Source organism: Lipotes vexillifer, unplaced genomic scaffold (assembly GCF_000442215.2).
Source record: "Lipotes vexillifer unplaced genomic scaffold, Lipotes_vexillifer_v1.1 scaffold306, whole genome shotgun sequence".
NCBI lineage: Eukaryota > Metazoa > Chordata > Mammalia > Artiodactyla > Lipotidae > Lipotes > Lipotes vexillifer.
Window position 1 is genome coordinate 1,907,579 of NW_006789814.1, and position 10,297 is coordinate 1,917,875.

General features: G+C 39.8%; 1 protein-coding gene across 4 annotated transcripts in view; it reads left to right on the forward strand.

The window, feature by feature from the left end:
- The window catches only part of GSPT1 (G1 to S phase transition 1), a 34,670-nt gene that overhangs the window by 4,968 nt on the left and 19,405 nt on the right, over positions 1-10,297 (forward strand). The gene's annotated exons all lie outside the window — the stretch shown is intronic.

Consider the following 10,297-nt stretch of genomic DNA (forward strand, 5'->3'; position numbering starts at 1 on the left):
TTCAGCAGTGTTAATCAGGGTTACTTGGTGTCTTGGTCTGTTTGGGCTGCTATAACAAAATACTGTAGACTTGGTAGCTTGTCAGCAACAGAAATATATTGCTCACAGTTCTGAAGCCTGGAAGTCTGAGATCAGGGTGCCAGCCTGGATGGGTGAGGGCCCTCTTTCCTCTTCTGGATAACAGAATGCAGACTGACTTCTTTCTGTGTCCTCACAGGGCTGAAGAGGCAAAGGAGCTCTCTGGGGCTTCTTTTAGAAAGGCACTAATCCCATTCATGAGGGCTCTGCCCTCATGACCTAAGGCCTCCCAAAGGCCCCACCTAATACCATCACTTTGGGCATTAGGATTTCAACATACGAATTTTGAGAGGAACACAAAACATTCAGGCCATAGAATCTGGGCTTTTAGACAGTGCCAGAGCTTCTAAAATAATGGTGTAGAGTTCGTAGAGTTCTTTCTGTCATCCCACCCTCAATGCCTCTCAAAACTCTGTGGTTGTAAAATGGGTATAGAATAAAAGTAGCAGTCCCCAGTGAGCCCTTAGAGGGGGCTTATCTCCCAAATATAATGAATTATATTGAATTTTAAAGAGAAATGTTCTGTTTTGTAGTGTTTGGTTTTTGCTGAATGCCTTGTGGAGAAGGGACTTTTTTTTTTTAATGATTGTTATGATTCACATACAATAAAATTCACCTTTTAAAAGTTCAGTGGTTTTTTAGTATATTCACAAAGTTGTGTTACCGTCCCCACTTGGTGGATGCTTGTTAATCACTGAATTTTCCCAAAGGTGACCTCCTCAGGGCCACCAGAGTAGAGAAGAACCAGAGTCAAAGTAATGGTTGTTTTGTCCTGAAGGGCTCTTACACTTTATGTTAAAGAACACTAGCTGACTGATAGTTAAGTTTACATAGATGATAGATATGGTTCTCCACTTGACACTTGTTTTTTCTTTTCCTATGTGACTGAAATGCCTGCAATAACAATTCTAATAGAAAGGATTTTTCAGACGGGACAGTGAATGGGATAAGTGGGCTAAGGAGATTAGAGAAAGTATTGTTCCTGGAGTATTATTTCTTTTCCTACCTTGACTTACTGATTATTAGAGATCATTCGGTTTTGGCTCTTGTTTCATGATTTTACATGTTGGAACGGCTCAGGTGTGAGGATATAGGGAACAAGTGAGGGCACCCGCTAGTGCTATGCCATGTTGAGCAGCTGTTTAAACTGTTAGAAATTTTGATTGGGAATAAACCTTCTTTATTTTTTATTTATTTATTTTTTTGGCCATGTCACTGCATGTGGGATCTTAGTTCCCTGACCAGGGATGGAACCCGTGCCCCCTGCAGTGGAAGAGCAGAGTCATAACCACTGGACTGCCAGGGAATTCCCATGTGAATAAACCTTGTTTAGAGCAGGTTTTATTCATTGCTTTTTGCTTCTGTGTGTGTGTGTGTGTGTGTGTGTGTGTGTGTCCTTTGTTTATTTTTCACCTTTTCTGGAATTGAAAAGATAACATGAAAAGATAACAAAACATCACAGCGAGTTAGGGAAACATTGTAAAGAACAGATTTTAGCCTTGTTTTTTTTTGCTGGGGAGGAAAGTGTTAAAATAGCGTTGTCTTTCTGATTGGAGAGAAAGGAAGGCAGAAGAGATTTGATAAACTTTTGGGGTGAGTTAGCAGTATTAGAATGAAATTTTTTGAGATGTGAGTCTCTGGTTTTGCTCAGATATATGTATAGCAATTAGTGAACAGACATTTGCCTGCCTACAGAAGGCAGGATGCTGTGCTAGGCACTTGAAGTGGTACCACCAAAATGGAGAACTGTTTCTCAAGGAGTCTAAAAAGGGATCAGATACCCAGTTTACTCTAATGGAAGACACTTCTTGGTAAGAGGGCCAGGTACAGGGTGTAGAGGGCTTTCAAAGCCGAGAAGAATTGTTCACAGGTACCCTTGTATAAATTCAGTCGTGAAATCTTAAAACCAAAGATCTGTTTTCTACTAAGTGTTCTTTGTGAATACCATAAGATTGGGGGTGAGTTTTTTGAGCTATAATTAACATAAAATTCATCCTTTAAGTTTGTTAGAAATTTGCTAAAGTAGAGCATCAGTCATCTTTACACTACTTGTAAGTAGAGGCTTGTTTATTTCATATCAAACAGCAGTGAGTTACTGTGATTCTGGCTTTCTATTGGGCATGTTAATTTAGAATTTCATCATTCTATTCACAGTTCTTAGAAATGTTGGGGTAGCAAGAATTTGGCTACTAGTTGAAGGTCCTTGATCGTTCTGCGGTCCTCAGACTCCTTTTTTAGCTGTCAGTTGCTGATTCATATCAAAGCTTCTTAAAAGGTGTGTCCTTGTTTTCAGTAGATTTAAACAAAGCGTGGCTGGACTACAGATGTGTAGTTGGTTTTTTCCATAAATGACTTTGTTCTAAGGTAACCTAGTCGTTACAGTACTCTAAGTTAAACCAGTGCCCATTATACTCTACTTCCTAGGCGAGAGAAACACTTAGCAAGGATTTTTTGAGCATCTTTCACTAGCCTAGCTTGAGAGTGGTCACACCAAATTCCAGACCACATTCTGAAAAAGTAATTGTATGTCACTTCGCTTGAAACAAAAAAAGCATACCTTAGCAAACTACTATGTATAAAATAAATAAACTACAAAGATATATTGTACAGCACAGGGAATATAGCCAGTATTTTATAACAACTATAAATGGAGTATAACCTTGAAAAATTGTGAATCACTGTGTTTTACACCTGAAACTTATGTAATATTGTGTATCCACTCTACCTCAATTTAAAAAAAAAGTGCGTACCTCAGAATGTCACTGGAGAAATTTCCCAGTTGACTAGTTCTGTAGAACTTCAGTGGGTTACTGTACTGCTAAGTAGTCTGTGTCCAGCTTCTTTGCAGAGTTCGGTTGCACATGGGTGTTTTTCTGTTTTCTTTGTACTTTTTTGTGGTATCTGAAATTAAATATCTCATTGTTTTTGCAGTAGATAGGATACAAATCATAAATAAGACTATCTTTTAGGTTTGTTTGTAAAAGAGGAGAATTTTAGTTACTGTACAGAAAAGCCTAATCAGGTTGATATGTGGCATTGCTTTAGTGACTGAGTAAATAGGTTCTTAGAAAATAGGTTCTTAGAATGTTAGGGCTAGAAATGACCTGGCAGTAATACAGTCTCATTTTCAGATGAAGAAACTGAACCCTACAGATACTGAGTGAATGCCTAAGGTCACTCACAGATTTAAGGACACGGTTGAGTCTAGAATCCAAATTTGCCAGCGCTAATTTAGTGTTCTCTCTGCCACATCATGCTGTTTAATAATGGGGAAAAAGGGCATGCCTAGAGCTAATTACTACAACCTGCATGGATTTTCTGAGAGAGTGGCCCTGGAATTTGCTTTTCTTTATTTCATTCTTAAAAGTTTTTGTAATTATTATGGGGCTCTGAAATGCTTGTAATAATTTTTTTTTTTTTTTTTGCGGTATGCCGGCCTCTCACTGTTGTGGCCTCTCCCGTTGCGGAGCACAGGCTCCGGACGCGCAGGCTCAGCGGCCAAGGCTCACGGGCCCAGCCGCTCCGCGGCATGTGGGATCTTCCCGGACCAGGACACGAACCCGCGTCCCCTGCATCGGCAGGCAGACTCTCAACCACTGCACCACCAGGGAAGCCCTCGTAATAATAAATTTATTGAGCAGTTACCATGTGGTTAATATGCCCTTATCTTCACAACAACCTCTTGAGGTATAGGTACTGTTGACCCATTTTTACAGATTAGAAAATTAAGGTTCAGAGAAGCTAAATAAACAGGCGAGGTGACATCCATGAATAAATGGAGGAGTTAGGATTAGAATCTAGGTCTGATTTCAAAGCTTATTCCTAGTAATAGTAACTCCACTAGTTTCCTTGTGATTGGATATTAAAAGATCTTTTTGGCTGAGACACTTTTTCAGAAACTGGGCCTATGAGTTTGTGTACTATGGCACCGTCTCTATGTTCTTTCTCAGTAGTAGCTGGGTGACATTGTCATAAGTAGGCAATGCTCTAATTTAAAGTAATATTTTGAAATTACTTCTTCATACATTTTAGGAAGTCATGTAGAATACTTTAAACAGCTCTGTTCACCACTGTCTGTAACATTGTGTGTTTTTATTTTTAGAGTGTTAGGTAGTTAAGGCAAAACCAAGGACACTTGTATATGTTCTGTGGGCTTTTCTTTCTGATGTCTGCCTTTACTATTTAACAGTGTTGTCTGTGGGAGAAAAATGCCTCAGCGTGCAGTTTTGGTAAGACAATATGGTCACCTGTGTGCTAGAGAATTTTAGTTTTTTATTCAAGCTGTACTTTAACATCTCTTGGATATTGTTTCTCTAGCTCCTTTCTTAGAAAATTGGCACATATAAAATTGTTTTTACTCTACTGAACCCTAACGGAAACTGCTTGAATTCAGTAAAAATTAACTATATTTATTCTATACAGTACACTGTGCCAACCTGTGGAGATTACAAGAGTAGAGAAAAAAAAGCCTCCATATTTCAGAAAACCAGTCATTCTGGCAGTCCATAATCTAGGGAACAAGAACTAAGCTATGTGTGTAGGTGGATCTATAATTGAAAGAAGGATCATATCCTAGAGGAGTTCAGAAGAGAGCTCGTTAGCCCTTCGGGGTGGTGGGATGGACCAGGAATGGGATAGAAGTGGAAAACCAGATAAGGCAAGTTCCTACCGCAACTGAGGAGACTACTCCTTCAGAGGAACTAGAACTGTGTACATGTGGCTATTTAATTTTAAAATTAAATAAAATCTAAAATTCAGTTCCTCGGTCACAGTAGCTACCTTGCAAGTGCTTTAATAGCCACATGTGGCTAGTGACTATCATCACAGCACAGATATAGCACATTTCCACCATTGTAGAAACTCGTATTGGACAGAATTGTCACACTGTTTCTCACTTCCATGCAGTGTAGGACACTTGTGACTTCTGTGACAGCACTGAAGTTTTTTTTTTTTTCCTTTAATGAACACACCATTTAGCTAACAGGCGTAAGATACTTTAGTTAGGATGGCTATTTTAAATATCTGTATTTAGTGTGTAAAGAGGATTAGAGATTGGTTTTATATCTAAAGCAGTGCAGATTTAAATTGCTTATTTATGAAATATATGGATTAAGCACTTTTCAAGAATTGGCCATACGTTTGGGGCTTCCCTGGTGGCGCAGTGGTTGAGAGTCCGCCTGCCGATGCAGGGGACACAGGTTCGTGCCCCGGTCCAGGAAGATCCCACATGCTGCGGAGCGGCTAGGCCCGTGAGCCATGGCCACTGAGCCTGCGCTCCGCAACGGGAGAGGCCACAACAGTGAGAGGCCCATGTACCGCAAAAAAAAAAAAAGAATTGGCCATACGTTTGTGTTTAAAACATGTAGCCAGAATTAAAACATGGCTTTCATTACCTGACACATGTATGTTCTTGACTAACCTGTGTTGTACTGTGAACTGGCAAAATAGGAGTCTCCATGTTGAAGTCCTTTGATCCATGATCAAATCTTTAAAAACTTTTTTATATTCTTTCAAAAAATCGAGCTGAAATCCGTATAACAAAATTAACCATTTTAAAGTGAACAATTCAGTGGCATTCAGTACATTCAGTGTTGTAAAAACCATCACCTCTGTCTAGTTTTTTTTTTTAATATAAATTTATTTTATTTATTTTTGGCTATGTTGGGTCTTTGTTGCTTCGCGCGGGCTTTCTCTAGTTGCAGCGAGCGGGGGCTACTCTTCGTTGCAGTGTGTGGGCTTCTCATTGTGGCGGCTTCTCTTGCTGTGGAGCACGGGCTCTAGGCCTGTGGGCTTCAGTAGTTGTGGCACGTGGGCTCAGTAGTTGTGGCTCACGGGCTCTAGAGCGCAGGCTCCCTAATTGTGGCGCACGGGCTTAGTTGCTCTGCGGCATGTGGGATCTTCCTGGACCAGGGCTCGAACCCATGTCCCCTGCGTTGGCAGGCGGATTCTTAACCACTGCGCCACCAGGGAAGTCCCCACCTCTGTCTAGTTTAAAAATATTTTCATCACCCCAAAAGGAAACCTGTACCCATTAAGCAGTTACTTCCCATTCCCCTTTCCTTCCAGCTTCTGGCAACCACCAGTCTGCTTTCTGCCTCTCTGGATTTACCTATTCTGAATATTTCTTGTAAGTGGAATGGTATAACATGTGACCTTTTGTGACTGGCTTATTTCACCATGATCAAATTTAACTAGCAATTTTAAGACCCAGATTATATCATCTGTGTTAAAACACAGTACTGTTGCCCAGCTGTTTTTTGGTAAAATCTTTTCTTGTTTTAAAAATTGTGGTAATAATTTTACCACAGTTATTTCTCTTTTTAACTTAGGGTGTGGCAGTTTTATTCACTCATACACTCTGATAACTTTCCTACTTAATTAGAATTATTCCTTTGAACACTTGATAAGATTATGTTTCTGAACATGGAGATACCATTGGAAAATATGAAACAATAATTTTCATTCCTTGGGAGGTTTACTTCTCTTTCACTAACAGATATGAACCATGCAGGACTTGAGAAATCAAGCACTAATAGTCACCTGTTTGCTAACCATAAACAAATGACTTTGGGCCTAGTAGAATTCTAAGTCCAGGATCAATAGTAGCCAGTAAATCTGGATGTGATATGCATTTCGAGTAAGACCAGAGTAGAATGAACAAGAATGGGTTGCGTGTGTGTGTGTGGAGACTGGGTACAACTACACTGAGAAGCTTAAATTTAAGGAACATCGTATTATATCTGTGATTTTTCTGGTTCATTATTCCAAAAACATCCATCACTTTGCAGATGTCTCTAGCATTGCCATTAAGTTTATAATGTTATCCGTGGTCTGAATGCATGGAAAGCTTTTTTTCACCATGGGAAAACTATGGTCAACTTCTTATTTGGGGCCCCTTTAATAATATCATGAGGTGTATATTAAGCATTTAATTGCTTTTGGTACTTGACTCTGTAAGCTTTATAAACTTAAACATACTATAAAAGTTAAGATATTTTGAAAAACCATGAACAGATTTTGCATTATTCATCCATGGGGGTGATCTCACGACTGATGTCACTGTCATGAGAAGTGCCTTACAGCCTAATGCATGTATTGTATACTTGTAAATTGAAGCGTTGCTTCTAGAGCTCTAGGAGATCAGGTGTATGTGCCACTTCATTGCTCACTTGCAGTTTGGGTCACATCTTAATAAGTGACAGGAGAGCCCACCATACCAGTTATCTCAGTCTTTTCCTGCCTTAAAATATTTGTACATCATCACTTACTCTGTTTACTTTTTCTTTTTCTTTTTTTTTTTTTTTGCGGTACGCGGGCCTCTCACTGTTGTGGCCTCTCCCGTTGCAGAGCACAGGCTCCAGACGCGCTGGCTCAGTGGCCATGGCTCACGGGCCCAGCCACTCCGTGGCATGTGGGATCTTCCCGGACCGGGGCACGAACCCGTGTCCCCTGCATCAGCAGGCGGACTCTCAACCACTGCGCCACCAGGGAAGCCCTCGGTTTACTTTTTCTGAGTGATTTTCAACAGGGGCTGTCTGAGGAAGGGCAAGATGGCACTTACATAACTTGGAAAAGCCCAGTTGAGTCTGATATGTTAGATAGTAGTTATCTATTTCATAGGGTCTTCAGGGGAATTAAATGAGATAGCAGTTAGCACATAAGGGCTCAATAAAAATTAATTGGAGTTAGGGTCATTTGCCACCAACTTCACCCCTACCTCCAGCACTGTATGGATTGGTGAGTGCTTCTTATCCTTGTCTAGCCCATAATAGACACTCAGTACATGTTAGCTGATAGAATTGAATTGATATTCAGTCATGTTTGGAGGTGGAGACTCATATTTGTTGAATATCTACTAGGTGCCACAAGTTATTTAATTGATACTGTACAAATGTATTCTCTCATTTAATCTTGTCTGGCAGATGGCATGTCATTTCCATGATTCCAGTGAAATAATTGTATCTCATAATTTATAAATGACAAGCCAGGATTTAAAGCCAGGAGTCAGCTCAGTTCTGCCCTCTTGCTACTACCCTGTGCCACCTCCTCCATCCCTAGGGTGGTATGTGAACTTGATTCATTTATAGCACTGCCTGGCTTTCTCTGAAAATTGAGTAGTGCTTCCTTATCTTACCTAAAAACTTTTTAAATAGGAAAACAAAATAAGTATATTATGTCTGAAGTACAATTCCTGTTACCTTCCAAACTGAGTTCAAAGGATTCCCCCCGCCCCCCGCCCAGTTTCTGTTAAAATACCCTGCTTAACCACATAAGTTGGGATCATCTTAGACTTTTCATACTTCCTTTCTTCCTACTCCTGTCAGATATTGCTCCCATTATCTTTGCACTTAACACCTCCTCTAATTGTACTGCTTATTTGTCCTGATGGCATACTTTTTATAAGTAGTGTTTATAGTCTTTCTGCCTTGTAGTCTTTACCTCTCTGGTTGATCTATGCACTACCATAGAATGATCCTCCTAAGTAATACTTGGCTAGTATGTCACTTCTTTCCTCAAAAAACTGGTTGCCCTTTACCTTTCAGGGATAGGAATTACATTTTTTTTTTTTCTTTTTTGGCCACGCCGTGCCAGCTTGCACAATCCCAGTTCCCTGACCAGGGATTGAACCCAGGGCCATGGCAGTGAAAGCCTGGAATCCCAACTACTAGACGACCAGGGAACTCTCAGGAATTACTTTCTTCAGCACTTCATGTTATTGAAGATTGGGCCAAAAATTTTGTTGACTTATGGGCGTTAATACTTTCTGGGCAATGATTTTATTTTATTTTTATTTTTATTTTTTTCACACAAATAAACAATGTATTTCAGTTATTTTAGATCTAATAAAATTGCAGCTGTGTAGAATTCCAGATTCTATTCCATAATACAATAATAGTGGTGATTTTATTTTTAAAAATTTTTAATATTTTGTTAGTTTCTGCTTTATAACAAAGTGAATCAGCTGTACATATACATATATCCCCATATCTCCTCCCTTTTGTGTCTCCCTCCCACCCTCCCTATCCCACCCCTCTAGGTGGTCACAAAGCACCGAGCTGATCTCCCTGTGCTATGTGGCTGCTTCCCACTAGCTATCAATTTTACATTTGGTAGTGTATATATGTCCATGCCACGCTCTCGCTCTCACTTTGTCCCAGCTTACCCTTCCTCCTCCCTGTGTCCTCCGAGCAATAATTTTAAATGTGAGTTTTGCAGGTTATTCTTTATTGGTGTGCAGGATTCATGTGACTTCAAATTCTTTGATGTCTTTGTGCATCTTGTGTATTCTTTTTTTTTTTTTTTTTCGGTACGCGGGCCTCTCACTGTTGTGGCCTCTCCCATTGCGGAGCACAGGCTCCAGACGCGCAGGCTCAGCGGCCACGGTTCACGGGCCCAGCCGCTCCGCGGCATGTGGGATCTTCCCGGACCGGGGCACGAACCCGCGTCCCCCGCATTGGCAGGTGGACTCTCAACCACTGCGCCACCAGGGAAACCCTTGTGTATTCTTTAAAGCAAGAGTACTTAGATATTGGAGTATCATTTAGGTTTATCAGATATAAAAAATAAACTTATGTATTGGGGTATTAGAGTATATTTCACATCTCTTCCAGTGATGTCATAAGATATGCAGTATGACACTTGTGGAAACTGGATTGTTGCTTGACCTTAGAATTCTAATATATGACAAAATTGGCATCATTGTAGTCACTTTTTATGAGATGATGTAAGGGCCTATATGCATTTCAGAGACTATATGAATGTCCTTTTAATTTTATTGGTATTGAATAGAATTTATTCAAGGATCTTGATAATACATATGATTATAGAATCTTAAAAAGGACTGATCATTGCCTTCTTGGGCTAGAGCTACCAAGGGAGAATCTAGAGAAGTAATGTGTATTTGTTGAGTAGAATCTTACTTACTTGATCTGTGCTGGGCTGCAGATTACTTTTATATAATATCTGTAAAGGAAAAGTTTATGAAGCAAATTCAGAGAATAAACATGGTTTTGTGAATACATTTCAGTTACTGAAAATGTTTTAAAATTCGCTGTGATGGGTAGATTTTTTAGTAAGTTAAACAGAGGCTTCTAATTTGAAAGCCTAAATTAGTTGCCATTGTTCTGAATTATTGAGGTTTTTGTTTGTTATTGAACTTCTGTTTTCCCTGTATTTTTTTTTTTTTTTTTTTTTTTTTTTGTACGCGGGCCTCTCACTG